Source organism: Euprymna scolopes, chromosome 2 (genome assembly GCF_053919585.1).
Source record: "Euprymna scolopes isolate OS-2025 chromosome 2, ASM5391958v1, whole genome shotgun sequence".
Taxonomy (NCBI): Eukaryota; Metazoa; Mollusca; class Cephalopoda; order Sepiida; family Sepiolidae; genus Euprymna; species Euprymna scolopes.
The window spans coordinates 82602711-82624361 of record NC_136483.1 but is presented as its reverse complement, the minus strand read 5'-3'; the positions used below and the strand labels follow the sequence as shown (position 1 = coordinate 82624361).

The 21651-nt window shown below is 32.8% G+C and overlaps 1 long non-coding RNA gene across 2 annotated transcripts in view; it reads right to left on the bottom strand.

The window, feature by feature from the left end:
* The window catches only part of LOC145293095 (uncharacterized), a 1048662-nt gene that overhangs the window by 202739 nt on the left and 824272 nt on the right, over window positions 1-21651 (bottom strand). The window contains exon 5 of one of the 2 annotated variants that reach the window (XR_013869663.1): window positions 17085-17120. The exons of the other annotated variant lie outside the window; for it this stretch is intronic. This is a non-coding gene — a long non-coding RNA (uncharacterized LOC145293095). Of the gene's footprint in view, window positions 1-17084; window positions 17121-21651 lie in introns of those variants that run through there. 2 annotated transcript variants of the gene reach the window in all.

Genomic DNA, 21651 nt, shown 5'->3' with positions numbered 1-21651 from the left:
ATTGTTTATTTAATATTTTCACAAAATAAATTATAATAGCAAAAATATTTCTATTTTTTTTAATTACAGATTTCGCATGATTTTTATATGCAAGATTTTAATAATTTCTTTGCTCGCAAGAATGTGAAAGTTTCGGCGTAACATAAGTTTTATACAATCTCGAACAATAATTAAAAAAAATAATTTAAAAACAGGAAAATAAAAAATGATTAAATTACAAAATGATAAAAATTGATACAAACGTTCAGAATAGGAATATGCAGATGCACGTCTGGGTAAAAAAAAATCTGACACCCCTACCTCCTTTTACTATCATGGCTTCATTTTGAAATAGCGTTTCGATTGTCTGTAATTTTGGGCTTTCGTATAATTGTGTTTACAAACCTTTATTTGTTGCGTTTTGGCGAACGGTAGGTTTACTTTCTTTTTTCTTTCTAATTAAGTTATGTTTTGCACAAACAAGGTGTTTTTTTAATTCAATATCTTAGGTCTTTACTTTACTAATTATCTTGCAAATAGACACAGAAAAATAATATTTATCTTTTAAAGGATTTTTACAATGAATTTATTTTTCAAAACTTTGCTGAATTAGCTCGCCGTGAAAACATTTCACATAACTTTTTTTTTCACGTGTACAAATATTTTTTTTTCCTTTAGGAAACTTACTTTAGTCTCTAATCTTTCAAATACAATCAAAACGTAGTCGGAAACCTACAAAAAAAAATAGGATAAATCGGCTTTCAAAACTAGGTCCCTCTATTTTTGTCCGCACATTTTTTCCTGTACCTATCACACACACACACACACACACACACATATATATATATATATATATATATATATATATATATATATATATATATATATATATATATATATATATATATATATATATGTATATAAAGATACTAGCTGGGAGACCCGTCGTTACCAGAAATTTCATGAGGCAAATCCATACGAATTTATGTCAGCTCTGCAAATTTATAGATTTATATTTAATATTTTTAATATCTCTACTTTTTAGAGTTCTCCATTTATTGAACTTATATTTTTTACAGCAGCTTGTATATTTTATCTTACTATGAATATGTTTATGGGTGCGCCGAGGTACGTTTCCTCACACATAATATGCAAGTAGGTAATATCAGTTTCTTACTAATGTCAATATTTTGAACAATGTTTTTTAAAAAAAAAGTTTAAATCAGTTTCACATTTTTATGGCTTGTTTATTTAAAGAAAAAAAAAGTTTTGTTTTCGTTTTCATAATTTCGATATTTTACTATAAGCTCTGGGGTGTTTTTTTTTCTTGTTGGTTGCTCGATCTGCTCTTTAACTTAATCCAGTTTTAATCCGACCCGAATGAATTCATGACTCAATATTGGTCGTTCATTCAACAGAATAGAATGCATTCTTGCCTTACATTTCGAACTCTTGGAAAATGATTCAATTCAAGAATAACACATATTATAAAAAATACTTACATCGACAATTTTATTTTTATTGCTAAATGTGCAGTCGATGTACTTTCCTCTGCATAGAAAATTAGACGCATATATATATATATATATATATATATATATATGCATACTAGCAAAAGTACCCGTCGTTGACTGGGTTCAAAAACAGCCTACAGAAAATGGACGCTGATTTATGAAAGTATGATAGGTTATGAAAAGGAAGGGTTGTAAAGAGACAGCTTTGAATTTGGGGGTATCAAAACCAAAGCAAAATATGATGAAAGTAAAAATAAAATAGATAAAGCCCATAATTTATTATACCATACCTGTTCACACTGAAACACTTATCACAATATTCTGTGTATCTATATTAAAAAACCTTGTTAAACTTTGTGACATATTTCCATTCTATGAAAGTCAGGTGCGAACGAACACCCCATATTTATATTATACCATATTTCTTCAAACTGAAACATAATTATCAAAGTATACTTACGCAGATAGATATGAAAAGTCTTTATAAAAGTTTGTGTCTATTTCCATTCCATGGAGGCCAGGCGCGAACGCAGACCCCACAATTTTATTATACCATCCCTATTAAGTTAAAACATACTTATCAAAGTATTCTTATGTACATCTATATCAAAAACACTTGTAAACGTTTTTTTTTAATTTTAAAATTTTTTATTTCCATACTTTGTGGACTAGGTGCGAACGCAGACCCCACAATTTTAATGAACCACCGTTCTGCTAGATCAAACATACCCATTCCTGTGCCTCGATACATCTTCTATCATTATATGTAATCAGTTTTTTTAAAATAGTCAACCATATAGGAACCTTTTCGTGACCTGACACACACACACACACACATTCAGCTTTATATTATATTATATTATATTATATTATATATATATATATATATATATATATACATATATATACATATATTTCTGTGGAAATATTCTTTATTCAATTATATTTCCTTTTTATACATACCAATCCTTATTTAAAAATCTCAATATAATTATAGAGCATATAATCTATAAATGACAAAAGTCTATATCCCAAATTTCATGATGTCACCACCTTACGATTTATGCTACTTACATTACGCCATTTTGAAGTTCAGAGTGGTGCAATGTAAGCAAAATATAAAGTATTTGCAACTTCTCTAATAATTTTCGGAGGTTTTTTTTTTACCATTTCCAAACGGATTTTATTTCCCTTTGGTGGATTGATTGTTTCTATTTCTTCTGCTGAATTAAGGGCAAAAGTGAATCACTGATGTATATGGTAATTAAGTGAATGATTTAGTCCTACGAAACAGATACTGTAAAGAATTGTAAGTGTAAACTTAATTAAAGGAATAAATTATAAGATGGTCAACATAAGAAATTTTGGACTATGGACGTTTGACATTAATTCATATACATATATATATATATATATATATATATATATATATATATATATATATATATATATATATAGCCTCTAAGGTGTTCCTTGAGCTTGGGGAATAACCAAACATCACAGGGTGCAAGATCTGGATAATAAGGAGGGTGAGGAACTGTCTTGATGCCCATCTTGCTCGAATAGTTCGTTACAAGTATGGATTTGTGGACTGGTGCATTCGCGCAAATATTCGCAAATAATTGCGTGTACATTTCCTGCACTGACACTAAACGGTGCACTTATTATGTTTATTACCTCTCATCATCTTTCGCAGACTCCATGCCTTCAGCTAATCTCTTGTTCCACTCCAAAACTTATACTCGACAGTTCATACGTTTCTATAAGATTTTTTCCAAGTTTAAAATAAAATGTTATTGCATGTAGTCTTCTAAAGTGTCCTCACGTCCAGATTGCATTTTGAAATTTACCAACTGTGACAATCAAGTTATAGTAGAAGGTATTCCAATTCTTGCAGTAGCTGTTCATTTGAACCTGAAATTATAAAAATTGGTCAGTCATCTTATAAAATGTATAGGAATAACATACTGAATTTTCAAGAGTCTACGATATTTTTAATGACGGCACAAAAATAGTCTGGAAACTTATTGAAGGCATCTCGTATATATATATATATATATATATATATATATATATATATATTTATATATATATTTATATATATATACTAGCATGGATACCCAGCTTTGCTAAGGTCGACATGATGTGCAGTGTGGACGCTTGCTAATAGGAAGAATAAACTTGTTTCTCGTTTGCAAAAATGTGTTGATTCAAATGGTTTTATTTCCATTAATACAGTTTATTATGAAAGGAGTTATGCTCTTTTGAAGTTAAACGTCAAAAAACGACATTACTTTTGCACCAAACCCAGTACGTAACAAAAACGGTCATTAACATTGGCACATAATTAGTTTTATTTTATCGTAAACTTGACTTTTTTGGAGGTCTATCCCGAAAAATTAATACAGAAATTTGCTTATACCTGGGCGTGCGGATGTTTAGAACTTAAATGGATATCTATGATATAGGTGTTTATTAGGTTATTTCGTGGCATGTTTATGCATTTATATAATAACATAATCGAAGGGTTTCAATTAAAGATTAACCGTGTCATATGTTCTACATGTCTATATATGTGAACATTTGAATAGAAATGCTGTTGTTACGTTGTGTATGTATATGAATAGTTCCATAACGACGTACATGGTGAATAATGGGATTTATATTTTATATGTATATTCATGCACGTGTAAATGCGTATATGCATATACGTTGTATCATTTAGTTGATCGTCTAGTGTGTATATTTGAACATTTATGCAACAGTTCTAACAGGAAATGATTGGTGTGGACGCATCAAAATAGTTGCAAACAAACAGTTCTATTTAACAGATGTAACAGAATCTCCCCAAATCTACATCTCATTACGTGTCTCAGACCAAAAGCTGATGTAACCTCAATCTAGTTATTTGTTCATGCAAACCAAAAATGTTTACATCTATTTTCTATTTTCACATTCCTTTGTAGCGATATTATTATTTCCTGTCAATCACTTTTCCCAATCTAATTGCTTATTTTTCTAATCGTAATAATCGATCCAACCCGCCGTCGATCGAATCAATCAATAATAATAGTAGTAATAATAATGTTTTGACCCCTGGCCTTGCGAAGCAAATCCACGCACAACTGTTTGAGAACTTGCTTCTGAGCCACTTTCTTTCCAACCACTTAAGAGAAATTGAAAAGACAAAAAATAAATGGGTGCCTCATTAATTAAACGACAACCAAAAGAAATGCCGTTATGAAGTGTAACCTTTCTTTTACGCAACAAGATCGACCCGTTTTTCGATCGGGTTGTGACTTGCGATGAAAAGTTGGTTCTTTACGAGAACCAGCGACGCTAAGCTCAATGATTAGACGCCAACAAAGCTCAACGACACTTTCTGAAGCCAGAGTTGCACCAAAGGGGGTCATGCCGACTGTTTGGTGCTCTGCGATAAATGGATACAATGCACCATAAACTTCGACAACAACAACAACAACAACAACAACAACAACAACAACAACAACAACAACAACAACCAGCATTAGGCAACACAAAAGGCTTAATTCTCATTCACGACAATGACCGAGAGCACGTTGCTAAACCGACCCTGCAGATTGCCTCATCCGCCATACTCTCCAGATCTCTCTCTACCGACTCACACTTTTTCAATAATCTTGACAACTCTCTGCGTAAGAAACGTTTAAAAAATCTAAGCGATATCAAAAACGCCTTCAGCGACTTCACGTTATCGCCGCCAGAACGCAATATTTTTGCGTTACTGGCATACATGCACTTGTTTTGCATTGGCAAAAGTGTGTTGATTCTGATGGCCCTTATTTCGATCAATAAATTTTTTTGTTTGAACCGAAATATGTTCATATGAATGTAAAAGTAGAAAAGCGCAAGAAATTTCTTGTCAATTTGATAACCGGTGTCCCTTTAACGTTGTGACATGTCGATGTCTGCATGTACATACACGAGTACATTTACATTATGTTATTGTCTACTTAAGTCTATGTGCGTATAACGTCTACTGGCACTAGTGTTTATGCATGCTAGTATTTTTATAACTACTGACAATGACAACTTACACAGACAGTCTATGCCAAATGAACGAATAACATTGTCGGTAGTATCACCAGCAAAATAAACATTCTTTCACAAAGTTTCTTTCTTCGTCCTGAAATTGCTTTTTATTCGAAAAGGGAAATGCTAAGACGCGAATTATATTAAGATAGAATCAGTTATTTCCATGCTGGGTCCTTTACCGGTGTAAGGGCACACTTAGTACAAGTCTAAAATTTTCTATTTGGCCCCCATTGAGACCAAATCTTGAAGCACAAGACCCCCGTCTGTCCAATCACACGTTGAGTATCGAATTAATCTCTACTTGTATATCTAATTTTTTCGTTATGTATCAGCTCCACGTGACCAAAGGCACAAATCGGATGGTTTACCTTCGTCACGTATTTTTGTTTGTTGGTTATGGAAACTAACAATTTTTTTTTGACCAAGTTATCATTTTTTGGAACTGTTTTAAGATATTTTATTTGTAAATACCTTTGTCTTTATGACGTTATTTTTGTTTCTATTTTTACAAATATCAATAACGAAAATCGTCCAGCTAACTTTGCATTGCCCGAATCAATTGTGTAACAGTATATAATTTTGTTTGTGTACATGTGTTTTAGGATGTTTTATGGATATATACTCTTTTATGCATGTGTGCAACGTGCTTCAGTTATGTTAATTCAATAAAACTGAAGTAAGGATTTTGTATTAGCAAGTTGAGGTTGGAAAAAGGTGACATGCTTTGACAAATCTTTTCACCGTTATGAATTTAAGCCGAGTTACTATGTCGGCGTTTGTGGAAGTAGCTGCTACTGAAATAAAGACATTTCTATCGCTGAATTTTCTGCAAAGAATTATTCTCATTGAATAACTTTGTTCCCGATGATGTATAATGATGTACCTAATTGCATTCATGTAGACAATTTTAAATGTTTATATACTATATATCGAAATCGCTCTATCTTGTATTGATCACTTTTAAAAATATTGATTTTTACACCCATTTATTTATTAATACATTTGAACTTATTTAATTATGTTTCTATCTCTCTCACTCTCTCTCTCTCACCTATCTGTCTGTCTGTCTCTCTCTTTCTCTATCTATCTCTCTCTCTCTTTCTCTCTCTCTCTCTCTCTCTCTCTCTCTCTCTCTCTATATATATATATATATATATATATATATATATTGTTTCTGCATTTATCGATCTGCGATTTCCACGAAGTTACTCGAGTGTATCTGTGAGATTATGGAAATAACCTGAAACAGCTGAGCTTACCTGATTACATAAAACAAAAATTTTTACAACTCCCTCACCGCATGTTAAGAATTGCGACGAGTATTGAAATACAATAAGTAATATAATGTTTTTAAGAAAAACACCCAGACTCTTATTCTTTATTATATTTTACGATCTATTATTTGTTTACCATGGAGTTCTGGATCTACAAGTTCTGTTTTAATATACTTGTGTTTATATATATATATATATATATATATATATATATATATATATATATATATATATACCGGTATATATATACATATATATATATATATATATATATATATATATATATATATATACAGGTATATATAAATAGGCAGAGAACGAGAGAGAGAGAGAGTGAAATAGAGAGAGAGAGAGAGAGAGAGAGAGAGAGAGAGAGATAGGTAAATCCATTTACCATACATGCTAGCATTATTGGACTGGGCCACTCCTGTCGGACAGGTTTGAGAGTACCGGTTTGACAGTTGCTTTTTCCGACTGACAGTACAGATAGGATTTAACATTCACTGAATCTTATAGACAAAGAAAAACGTGTAGATCTTGTAACTTACAGCTGTACTGCTATTGTTGTTTTAGTTTTGGAGTATTTGGGCCAAAATCGATTTACATGCATGGGAAATTTCTTTGAAAGTTCTGGAACATTCGACCAGAGAAGCGTTGTATATATTATTTTGAAACAAGCAATCCATAAACGGCGTGTATATACGAAAGCAGAAGACTTCCGACAAATTTTAACAGGAAGCTGGGTTTAATAGAATCATACCACTGGTCAACAGCTAATTTGGTGTCTCAGTTTTGTAAGCTGATTTCGAACAATTTTGATGTGCTGAATCCAAAAATAACACTCTTTTTTCTGGGTCAGGTCGACATTTTAAGCTATCGTTAATTTTCTATTTTTTAACTTTTAAATACCCGTGAAAGGTAGAACAGAAGTATTAACCATTTACCGTTTAAAGTTCTATTACCTGAACAAATTTAATTTTTTAGCACTAGCAATACAAAAAAGAAAGCATTTGAATAAACAATTTTTGATTAAATTTTAATTAGGGAGTCTAAGTTTTGCGATTATTATGCGATATTTAAAGATAAGATAAGACTTTATTTGACCCATACGGGAATTCAATGGAAAAACTTGTTATTAAAATACACCAACATATGAAAGCAGACGAGAAGGTAAGTCTTACGTATTGGTTCTGTGTGTTTCAGAGTCAAATTATTTCATTACTGTGCGATTAAAACTGTTCACAGGACATAGATATAATTGTGCCGAATTTTTTTGGATACAGACTTTAAATTTCATGGAGACAACGTACACAAATTTAATTATTAATTTTTTTCAGGGATACAATGGCGACTCGAAGAATGTGTGTAAATAAGCCAGATGTTTTTTGCTATGTTTGTGGTGAATACACACTTGCACCAAATCGCAATACTGTCACCACTTTTATCAAGCGCGTTTACTATGTATATGAAGCTCGGCGATCAAGACAAAAGTTGGGCACCTCACATGGTTTGCAAAAGATGCACAGAGCATCTCCGTCAATGGAGCAAAGGCACGCGAAAGTCCATGAACTTTGGCATCCCCATGATTGCTACTTTTGTGCTATCAATGTCATGGGGATTAACAAAAAATCGCACAACACTGGAGTATCCTAATCTGTCGTCAGCTATGCACCCTACTCCTCATAGTGAAGAAATTCCCGTACCTGTATTTGAAGATACAAGTATTGAAGAAAGCAGCAGTAGCCAGGATGAAACTCAAAGCATTACCACTATCGATCATCATCATGATGCATCCTTTCCCGATGACAATGGTGAGCAGCTAAAATTGTTTTCCCAAAACGAACTAAACGATCTTGTTCGCGATTTAAATTTGCAAAAAGACTCTGCCGAACTTCTTGCATCTCGTTTAAAGGACAAGAATATGCTAAATGGTAAAGTTAAGGAAAGTTTCTTCCGTACCAGGCGCCAGGAATTTTTAAGATATTTTGCTCAAGAAAAAGAATTAGTCTATTGCAATGACATAGTAGAGCTACTGAAACATCTCGGCGTACCTGAATAGAAATCAGAGGACTGGCGACTTTTTATCGACAGCAGCATAAGGTATTTGAAATGTGTGTTTTTACACAATGGAAATCAATTTGCATCTGTGTCATTGGCACATTCGACAACATTAAAAGAACAGCATGAAGCAATTAAGTACGTCCTAGAAAAAATTTCTTATGCCCAACATAAATGGCTGATTTGCGTTGACTTAAAATGGTCAAATTATTGCTTGGTCAACAGTCTGGATTTACCAAATACCCATGCTTTTTATGCCTCTGGGATAGTAGGGATCGTACTCAAAATTACGTGAAAAAAGAATGGCCAGTACGTGAAGAGCTTGCAATTTGTAGAGCAAAAAATCTGATAAACAAGCCTCTAGTTGAAAGGGAACGTATTTTATTTCCTCCACTGCACATAAAGCTCAGTTTGATGAAGCAATTCACAAAAGCCCTGGATGAAGATGGACGGTGTTTTCAGTTTCTGTGTAAAACCTCCCTAATTTTTCAACTGAAAAATTAAAAACTGGTATTTTTGATGGTCCTCAAATTAGGCAGCTGATCAAAAACTCTCCCGCGTTTGAGGAGACCATGAATCCTGTTGAGCAACAAGCGTGGAATTGCTTTGTTCAGGTCGTGATGAATTTCCTAGGCAACGCAAAAGCAGAGAACTATAACGATCTAGTAGCAAACATGTTAGTGACCTTTAGGAACTTTGGCTGCAATATGAGCATAAAAATGCACTACCTGTACTCGCACATGGACCGCTTTCCCGAAAATCTTGGCTCTTTGAGCGCTGAGCGCTTTCACCAGGACTTGAGAGAAATGGAATCAAGCTATCAGGGAAGGTGGAACATGATAATGATGGCGGACTACTGTTGGAATTTAAAAAGAGATGTGCAAGCACCAAAACATTCGCGACAATCAAAAAAATTTAGACCGTAATAATGCAAACATTTTCATTTTTAGTTACATGTACTGTACATGATTCTTTGTTAGAATACAGCAATTTTATCATAAAAACTGACATTTTGCCATTGAAACATCATTAGTGAATCTTGTAAACATTGTTTTAAAAAATATACCTCGCATAATTTTAAATTCAAATTTACAAAAAAATTTGACCTCCGAGAGCAAAATGGATGTTATTTCTAGATTTAGCATGGCAAAAATATAGTAAATCAGTTAAAAAATATCAGACACGTTTTAAAAAGTTTCTTTTTGTTGACCAGTGTAATCAAAAACTGTCTCAAGCGGATCATAATAATTGTATCCCCAAAGATATTCAAGATAATTATATCATGTTTGTTACATTTAACGACTACTACTACTACTACTACTACTACTACTACTACTACTACTACTACCAATAATAATAATAATAATAATAAAAATATTAATAGTAATTATAATAGGAGACAGAAATGCGGAGCAAATACATGGAACTGGCCAAAGAGCCGAAGAAGGTATAGAAGTTGAACAAAGTCAAGATAACGCCAATAATAGTAGGAGCATTAAGGACAGTCCCCCAAAACTGAGAGAAATTGGAAACAGAGGAAATGCTTAGAAAATACAACGGATAACAATAAGTAAACCGATACACATGAACTTACAGGTGCTAATGGTGCGTATAGAAATTGAAAGTGAAACACATGGAATGAAAATAACTGAAAAATATAATTGTAAGTTAGAACTCTTCGCAAAAAGTGTCAGCATTAATTGATACTGCACCAAATAGTCAAGAAAGGCCAAGGAAGATGGAAAGACTGAGAAGAGAAAGTCCTAACCGGGCCTTCCATTGGAGGAATGTGAGCAGGACTGTGACCTTGGGGAGGCTTGTTGCCACCCATATTCCAATAAAGATCAATGGTCGGTACTATCGAGGAATTAATAGTAAACGGTTCTTGCGATAACGCAAATCAATTTGCAAAGGTTATCGAAAGAGATGGGGAGTACACGAAATCTGCGGAGATTGTTGTCAGTTAGACTCCGGGGAACACCGCAGATTGTCCTCAAGGAGAAATCTTTGATGGCTTGTGTGAAAACTCCTAGTTAATAATAATAATAATAATAATAATAATAATAATAATAATAATAATAATAATAATAGAAAAAAACAACAAAACAGAAAACAGAGAGACAAACGATAAAACGAGAAAAGAGAAATGGGAAGAGAAACAACTCCACTAAAGATTCATAAGAATCACAAAAGATGAGAATAACGGAAACACCTGGATATGAATGCGAAAACGACATATAAACCGAGAAATTGAATCTCTTATAACTGCAGTACAAGATAACTCGATAAGAACCAACCAAAGCAAGAATCGATAAAACAAGAAAACAGCAAATGCAGACTATGTGGACAAAGAGACAAAACGATAAACCACATAGTAAGTGAATGCAGCAAACTGGCACAAAAGGAATACTAAACAGGCATGACCAAGTGGGGAGGGCGGTGCCCTAAGAATTGTGCAAACGACTGCATTTTGAGCGTACAGACAAATGGTACAATCATAAACCCGCAACAGCACTCGAAAACGAGAACCACAAAATCCTATAGGACATGGACACACAGACGAACAAACCCACCCAAGCAAGAAGATCAGATGTAATAATTAACAAGAAAGAAAAATCCTATCAAATCGTACACTTTGCTGTCCTAGCTAACCACAGCGTGAGTATGAAAGAAAAGGAGAAACGAAGCAAATACACAGAGCTAGCCATTTGCACGACGAGGAAAATCAAATAGTACTAATAATAGTAGGAGCCCTAGGAACAATTCCGAAAAACTTCGAAAAAAGCATGTCAGAAATTGGAATCAGAGGAATAGCTGCAAAAGTACAACGACTAATGATAATGAAAACGACTGAAATATTAAGGAAAACCCTAGAATGCGGAGAATAATACAAGAAGACAATAATAACGAATAAGCATTACAGAGAATGAAGAACACCGAAGCTGCATATCTACAAGTTCTACACCCCCATCATGCATCCCCCCCCCATTGTTTCATCACCGTTCCCCAATAAAAAAGTGATACCAAAGAGCCGAGAAGGGCAAATAAGGACTGAAAGATCGAGGAGCGAGCGCTAGCCAGACCTCGGCTGGAAAAGTGCAAAGAGAACTGGGACCTTGGGGAGGCTGAGTGCCACTCAAATTCCCGTATAAACCAATTGAACCTACCAGCGAGAAATCAATGGTAAGAGGTTGTTGCAATGATGCAAATTCGTTTGCAAATGCTATCGAAGGAGGTGGAGAGAGCTGGACGTTTGGGGAGAGTTGTTGTCACTCAGCTTCCAGAGAACATCACAGGTTTCGAATCAGATCGTTTGTTGACTTGTGTGAAACCTCCATGTGAGCCAATAATAATAATAATAATAATAATAATAATAATAATAATAATAATAATAATAATAATAATAAATCTAAATAATAATAATAATAATAATACATCTAAATAATAATAATAATAATAATAATAATAATAATAATATCTAAAATATATTCGAAAATTACTTTTCAAAGTGTGAAACATAAAATCATAACCACTAGACTGTTAACATTAGAATCCAAAACATAAGAGACGTAACAATCAAACCCATAATATATCTTAGGATGGACGTTGACAAAATTATTTATTGGCTAAATAAAGTCCAAAATCGATTCCGAAATGTAGTAGGAGGTGAGATCGTCTGTCCGTTGCAACCTTTTTTTCATCGAATGAACATCCCGTATCTTATCGTTATGTTCATGGAAGGTCTTCGATTGATCCCCAATCTCTGCTTTCTCTCCTTCTAAAACGAGAACTCGTCCTGCTACCATAAATACACGTTTTTTCTTCCTTTATGTGCAAAACATCAGTCGGAATTTTCATGGATATCGCCATTTTGGTAATATATTCGCCTCTGTCAAACACATTATCGCGCGACTACTTCCGTGAAAACTAAAACAATTGTCTTTAAATCCAACGTCAACAACTATTTATTATATATCGTCTTATAAGTAAGCACACATAGTTAATAGATTTGATAAATTTCGGCTGATAATCATTCTCATCTCATTAACCTTTATCCTCGAGTCAACCTAATCCTTGATAAGTGATGAGATAACAATAATTATAAAGGGAGATTATATCACTTAAGACTTAATAAACTGAGCCAGTAGACCCTGAAACATATAGGGCACTTCAACCTCAAACACTAATGCTTTAATCACTACAAAAACAGAAATACCTAAAGCAAAAGCAACAGAACCAGAGACATTGGAGCATGGGAATTTAAAGACCTATACTAAGGTCAAAACATTTTTTATGGGTGATTCAATTTTGTCTTACAGTTTTTTCCCATAATATTATGAGGTTTGCTTTCATGCTGGATATCGGTATAAAAAGCAAATATATTTTAGTTAAATTAACTTAAATATTGTAAATTATGAAAATGAAAAAAAAAAAGAAAAAACAAGAATAGTAATATAGTGTTCAAGACTTGATTTAAAAGTAGAAAGGGTTAGTAATTCGTTTCTGGTAACATCGGTACTCGTAGCTACAAAAAATACAGTTTTAAGAGTTCTTTTCGAAGCCTAAAGACGTTTTCGATTAGTACGTATTCTTGATTATATAGTGTTATGTTGAATGATTGCCACGCACTAATATGGTAATATGGTGTTAGCCTGTCGTCAGTTATTCTTCCAGCATGTATCTACCCACTTACATATCCGGGTACAGTATTTAGATAAAGCACGTGTTCAATCATTGAAAGAACTAATCAGTCACAACAGCGTTAAATTTTGGTGATTTGGCGAGAACCGGTGTGTAACAGAATTTGGTCGTATACTAGCGAGGCTGTGAATGTAATAAGACTAAAATATTTTTATTTACTATTTGTGGAATTACAAGATGCATGATCTAAAAGTGCTCAATATCTTACATAGACCATGCTTGTGTAATATTACAGTATGACATTTATAAATGGTAGAAGCTGAATCCGACCAGGCTCAATACCATAGATAGAGAAGGTGTTTATAATAATACAGTATGCAACGCCTTGAGTGATATGTGTTGAATCCAACAGTGCTGAATATCATAGACAGAGCAGTTTTACATTTGATAAGTGGTATATGGTAGAAAGATGAGAGTGCGCAGAAGGATATGCGAGAAAGTGAGCGTAAGAGAGGAGGAGAGGAGTGAAGGGAGTGGAGTGTGATATATATAGGTAAAGAGGGAGAGAGAGGGGGAGAGGAAGAGAGAGAGGAGAAATATTTTTTAGAAGAAACAGTTAATGTACTTCTATGTTCTTATTAATGCCCCCGGGCAACGCCGATTAACCATGATAGTATTTACTAAAGAAAGTTAGTAATTTTAAGGAAGACCATTCTGTTAGTACTTGTTTATAAATAAAAAATCACATAAACTAAAGCCAACGCCAAAATACCTGAGCATATGGCAACTTGAGAATTTCCTTCAAGTTTCAATCCTCTATCCTTTAAAAACATTTTGAGTACTAACAAGAAACCAACTCTAATATTTTTTCGGCGGCAACATTGATGATATAATTATGCAATATTTGTTTTCACAAAACTATTATAATTCTCTTTGTTTGTCTGTCTGTCTATCTGTTCCACGGTTTTTTTTAGAAAACTACTGGGCCAGTTTAGTTGATATATTAAAGGACCTTTGTTAAGATAAGGTGCAGCAGACTACGTATTATGGCATCCGCTCGATGTACAGTTAGGAATAAAGATTAATCACTACAATACTACGTTCACTCTAGATGTTTTCTCGAACACTACTGATCGATCTGGTTGAAAGTTTGTATGGACTTTCGTTATGATAGGGGGCAGAGAACTAACGATTATGGTATCTGTTCGTCGTACAGTTAGAAAGTATTAAGCATTAATAGAGATTAGTATTTAAGGCAAAAATCAGCACAGAATTAACCATATTCAACCATCAATCTTGCATAAAACAATCACTCTAAGGCAACGAGCTATTTTTGCTTGTTTTAAACGGATTAAAAAATTGGTATCTATGCTTTACGGCAATGTCATCTCTAAACGTAACTTGACAACGATGCCTCTGATGTCGCTTTTGTGTCAAGCATAAAAGATAAACTAAAAGCTCGAGCTCAGATCAAAATTTATTATCTGTCCAGCCCAAAGATGATTCATTACCATCATGGAGTCAGCGTTCGCGCAGGATGTCGATTAATAGGAATATGTCAACGATCTCCCGGATGGTTTTATACATAGACCTTCATAATCGGATATATTTTGAAACTAGATTAACCAGAGCATTTTAGATAAGTCTATTTTATTTTTAATAAAAGTGGCACAACAATACTAAAATACAATCATAATTCAATAATACCATAATAATTCCACAGAATGGCAATACTCTGAACCACGGCAGTAATATAAACAGATGAAGGATGCAACATTACAATTTCCACAGGTCCCGCTAGTTCGGAAAAATAGATAATAGAGTAAGTGTGTCACATATTTTCATGAAAATATAATTCACTGGAATATTGCAATTTCATGCGTCTTTTTTATGCCTCGAAATATATGTAATTGTGTTTTACTAGACCCAATCCTCTCTTCTTACAGGAAATCAGTCTATAGGTTATATTGACGAGAAGATTAAGGTAAGTATTGCAATACAAACTTCGATTTAATGACTTATTTTTAATCACGCTTAGTCTGGCTACCGATTATATCGACAATATTGGCGTCTGAAAATAAAAGATTCGCAATATTGTCTCTCTCTCACACACATACACAATACATGTGGTGAGAGAAAGAGAGAGAGAGAGAGAGAGAGAAAGAGAAATGTACATGTACAGTTGTAATATATATATATATATATATATATATATATATATATATATATATATATACGTAAAGCATTGTAGAATTACCTACCGTTAGCACACTTATTTACACGTACATTAACTAAAGGGCGTTTCGAACCTAATTATCTCCCTTTTCGCGATGATAGGTGGCCTTGAAATCGCTTGATATAAAATTTGACAGAGGGGAAACGTTCCCCATTATTTCCCTTCTCATTTGACAGGGGAACGCGTTATATATATATATATATATATATATATATATATATATATATATATATATATATATGTATATATATATATACATATGTGTGTGTGTTACAGTTTCTCTCAACTTCTCTTCATACACCCTTGCACATGTCCTGTTCAGATTTGCTATTGAAAGTATGTTTTTACGAGTACATTTCATAAGAGTTAACCCGTTTGTGTTACGATAAATAAATGTTGCTTGAAGCACAGACGCTTTCGTTTGGTTCTGTTGTTTCATTGTATCTGCTTGTACAATAACGTATATAAAGAAAATATTCATATTTTCCAAGTGTATACAAACTCCTCCAGAATTTATATGTGGCTACTTTTGCGCGAAAATAAAACTATCGGCTTATATTTAACTAGCACATCTTCCAACGCAAAAGTATGATATATTTCTATTAAAAATCTATCTGCTTCTTCCCTCTCCTTCGGTTACCTTTTCTCTTATACCTTGTTTTCTTATCTGCCAACGCATTTTTCTTTCTAAGTTTACACACACATACCCACACATAGACACACTCGTTTTATAGATTCTTCGAGTAATGAGTCGTAATGATGCAATTAACTTCGTCATAAAAATCAAAGTTACTTCTCTTTAATTTGCATTAGTTTAAAATCAATACAAAAATATTTATGTTCTAAAGGTTTTACATTATTCATTAGGGTCAGCCCCGATCAGAAAATACCAACTTTGCGCGTATTTGTTTTGTTAGTTTTTTTCTTTCAGCCGGACATACAACCATATTCACATACACAGAGACAACTGCTCTTTATATTATTGATTAGTATAACGACTGGACCAAACCTAATAATGAACTAACGCCTCTATGTATTCCTATTCACAGTCGAAAATCCCATGTTACTTTTTTAATTCCTATAATTTTCTAATTAAAAAATAAATAAGATATCATCTTTGGCGCGAACACAACCCTTACGATTTTATTATAAGTAAACGTCAATACAGTTAACGTCATCATTCATAAGTCTTGATGTGAGAAATTCAGTTTACTATTGAATATATTAGATCCAATCCATTTTTGAAAAGCCTTGGTTAAGACTACTAACGTTTCGAAAAGAATTTTATTTAAGAAAAACAACACTTACCAAAAAGATATATTCTGTTCTTCTGACGAAATTGTTCTAGGGTGAATGAAAAGCATAGTAGTGAATAAAGGTAATAGTAAAGTAGTAAAGTAAAGAGTAATGTGGATAGACGAATAGAGTTTGGAATGCGACTATGAATCTTTTGATACTTTCAAGATTAAGAAAATAATGACAGTGTACATATTTTATTATTTGTATTTTAAGCTGTGTCGATTTTAGGAATGTGTTAAAACAATTACAGACATACGTTACTGACTGAAAAAAATCCGAGAAAAAAGACTTGCAATCGAGTGAGCAGGCGTTCTTCCTTTTACTCACTCCAGCGAGAGCTGGAAGTCCGCAGTATTTTTAAAGCAGCAATGTACAAAGAATATGTCAATAATAATAAAGAAATTAAATTGGAATATATATATATATATATATATATATATGTATATATACATATATATACATATATATAAATATTTATATATATATATATGTATATATATATATATATGTATATATACATATATATACATATATATAAATATTTATATATATATATATGTATATATATATATATGTATATATACATATATATACATATATATAAATATTTATATATATAAATATTCATATATATATATATATATATATTAGTTTTGCTGCATTATGGAATCAGCAAAGAACGAGGTTTAACACAACATACTTTAATATTTACTTCTACACATAATTCTCACATTTTTTTTCTTACTCATAAACAAATCATATTTCAAAATGTGTGTTGCTGTCTGACCCACTATTTTTATCAAGAAAATAAAATAACTTTATAGTCAGGATGAAAATTAGACTGACGCATGTTGCGTATAACTGATCCGTTAATTTGTACAGTAGGTCTTAAGATACGTCGATTACATCTGCGCGGTTAGCGATGAGATTGATCTTGAAAACTTTAATGTTACTAAATAAAGAAAATAAAACAATTTTTAATAGCTTCAAACTCTTCAGTTAATTCAACGTACATTTTTGGCACGTGTTCAGAATCGCTGTTAAAATCGACACAGTAATTAACAGAAACCATATCCATGAAGTTTTCTCAATATTAAGACTGCTATTCCAACAGAGAGAAAAACAAAAAGAATTTCACAGAGATGCACAAATTATCTCTTACTAATGGAGATTTTGTAACAGCCATACTGAAGCCGAAACTGTACTGTTACTTGCATTAAATTACCATTGTAGTAGATATTCGTTCTTTATTTGAGAGAAGGAAGAGTAGTATCTATTCTGGGGTAATGATTTATCATCCTGGGCATTTCCTCCTCCTTGTACAGGATGTACTGTAGCATCTATAATGTTGCTCTGAGACTATTCACTCAAATATTATCTGCTCCTGTGAATTGTTAGTGTATTATATGTTCGATACCCATGATACAATCCTCCCGTGCTACTCAATGCGTGAGGCATGTATAAGCTAGGTTAATAAATGATCGAATTACAAAATATTTGCCCTCTCAATTTCAACCGAATTTATTTTTGTATAAACCGAAGGACCACCTTTTACTTGAAAACTTTTGTTTTGTGTATTTTTTGCGAAAAAAAAAAATCATGTCTGAATTTATAAACGGCAAAAGAATGGTTTTCTGACTTGGAAACAGATCGATCAAAATTTTAGAAAAATATAAAAAATAAAAATTACTTTGTGCGGGAAATATTATCCCAGATTTCATTTGATCACGCAAAACATCCTGAAGCATATTTGACGACATTAAAACAAAAATGGCGACGTTTTTGTAGAGATGTCTTGGAAACTCAATAAGAGGTCAAGCAGTCAGTCGGCTAATCGCCAGTCAATCTGCAAAGTTTCAGTTTGAAATAACATTTTTTCTACTTACTTGCCTGCCCACAAGTACAGAGTTAGTTAGACAAAAGGCCATTTTTGTCTAGGGGGAAAATCAGCATGTCCATCATTTTTACAGTTATTAAACACTGAATAAAAAAATAATCATCGCTAAAAGTGTAGATTGAATAATCGCATCTGGCGTTATGTGCGTCAACAATCTATATAGAGGAAGTTCTGAATCAGTGTGTTTTACACTTACATTGAAAATAGCATAGCTGTTGGTCTGTCACTCTACCTATTAGTGTTTAAATGACTCCACGGAGAATAGATGGTGTGTGTAACGAATAGCAGTGTTATCTAGGAAACTGATATGGAAAGATCAAATTCTATTGAGCTTCACCAATTAAATTGCGCCAATCACGTATTGCATGAGTCATGTACTTAACAACTCATTAGTAAAGGTATGAACCCTTAATTTCCCCATGCTGAGTAATAAAATAGCAAAGTGGGTAAAACGGTATTTTTAATTTCTCTTATATCTTTAAATGAAAGTGAATTGATATAAAAGTACGTCTTTTTCTGACAGACTCTATTTGTTATTGCTGATGCTGATGCTGTTGTTGTTGTAACTAATCATCATCACTTATTTATTTATTTTGAATCATTCAGATGATTATTGTTGGCATTCATTTCCCCAATATCTTTCTAGTTAGAATTCTTTCTAGATAGACATTCAGTACTCATGGGAGGGGTCAGGTGAAGGTTGCTAACATCCCTAAGTCAAAGTATGTGGAATTAACTGTATACGAACTTGACAAACTGAGATATCAGTTCGTGTCGTTAACCACTTAGCCACTATCATCTCTTTCTGTGGTTGATATTGTTTTAACATTTTAAGAATAAGCTACTTAAAGAAGATAACAAGCATCAGTTGGATTCAAACTTAACTCTGATCGTCAATCCACGTCTATAACAACTCCATCGCTACTTTCCAGATTTCAAAATAAAAAATATCTATTACTTGTTTGAGTTATTTTAATAATATATGTTGAAACAATTTGTTTGATCTGACTAACATTACCGATAACGTAAGAACATTTTAGGATCGCATCATATGAATTCAGAAATAAGCGTAAAATCAGAATGAAGCTGGAATTTTAAAATAAAATATTTTTCTCAGAACTTTATCTTAATATTCATATTGCACTAGCTTTACATACCCGGCGTTGCTAAGTTGAAACATATTGGCGGGCAGAGGATTTAACCCGGAATATCTTAACTTCTTACAATTTTTCTGAAAGTAGATCACATTTTGTATTTATGGAAACATAAAATATGTCAACTTTCGTCTTAAAAGAGAAATAACTCTCACAACTTAAACAAATAATCTTGCTTTCGTTTTTAAAGGCAACTGGTGTTATCTGTTAACCATTGAAATGAAATGAAATATCAATTAAATTAAAATTAAATTAAAAATAAATTCAATAAATCAACTTTAAATAATATGAGGTGCCTTAAGTTTCCAGATTTTTTCGTATGGACAGTTTTATTGATAGTACACACATGAAACTCTAGTCACCTTCCAAGTAATTTCTTCTTGCCGCAAGGCACTAGTTGTATCGTTGCAACATCTTCTGGAAGGCCCCATAAACGTCCTGTTGCGCGAGCGTGTCAATGCCCCTAGTTACAACCTCTTTGATCTTATTAATTGTCTCATAACGACAGCTTTTAAAGTTTTTCTTGGTCTTAGGGGATAAACAAAAGTCACAGGGAGCAAGGTCTGGACTATAGGGAGGGTGAGGAACTGTTTTGATGCCTATCCTAGTTAAATCAAATAGTCTGTGACAAGGACGAAGTAGACTTGGGACAGACTTCGTGCAAATCTTCCGTATTTCTAGTTAAGTTAATAATTGGGCGTACAGCTTTCACACTCACGTCCAACTGTGAACTTATTGTATCTATAGATTTACGCCGATCCTTATCTATGAGATTCTTTTTTCTAACCAATCAACTCTGACTTCTGAAATTCATCAGATGTGACAATGGGGCTTTAGTAGGGTGTATTCCACTTCCTGCTGTAGTGGTTCATTTTAACCTAAAATAATAAGAATTAGTCTGTCATCTCATAAAATATATAGCAATAACCTAATGAATTTTCAAGAGTCCAGGACAATTTTGAATGTCCGTACAAAAATGTCTAGAAACTTATTTAAGGCACCTCGTATTTCTGAAAGGAACAATGTAAACAATTTTTATAACCACAAATAATTAATAACATAGAGTTAATTTTTATAATAGATTTTCTTTAATGTAATATGCACGTTACTTTATTCCTTGAATGTCATTTCCTTTTAAATGCGTAGTATATATAAACATTATGCTGGAATATAAATGTATAAATATCCGTTTTTAGTAGGAAAATGAATTTGTAAAAAAGTGTACTTTTGTATATATTAATTTAATTGTGAACAGACAGGCAAGAATACAACTTCATTAATAAAATAAATAATAATTAATAAAAGAAAAAGATTCAAGCCAGCAACGAGGGTCCACACAGTTTTATAGTTATATAGATTACAAATATAAGTTTTCATTGCATTACTTTAAAATTGGAATTTTGAAGATAGAAACAAAGATACAAAAAGAAGCTTTATTTATACATGAGAACACTTGTTACCGGAATAGCAATAAAAACTTGCCACGAAACAAACAGATTACAGGAGCCATTGTTGTTTGAGAGTA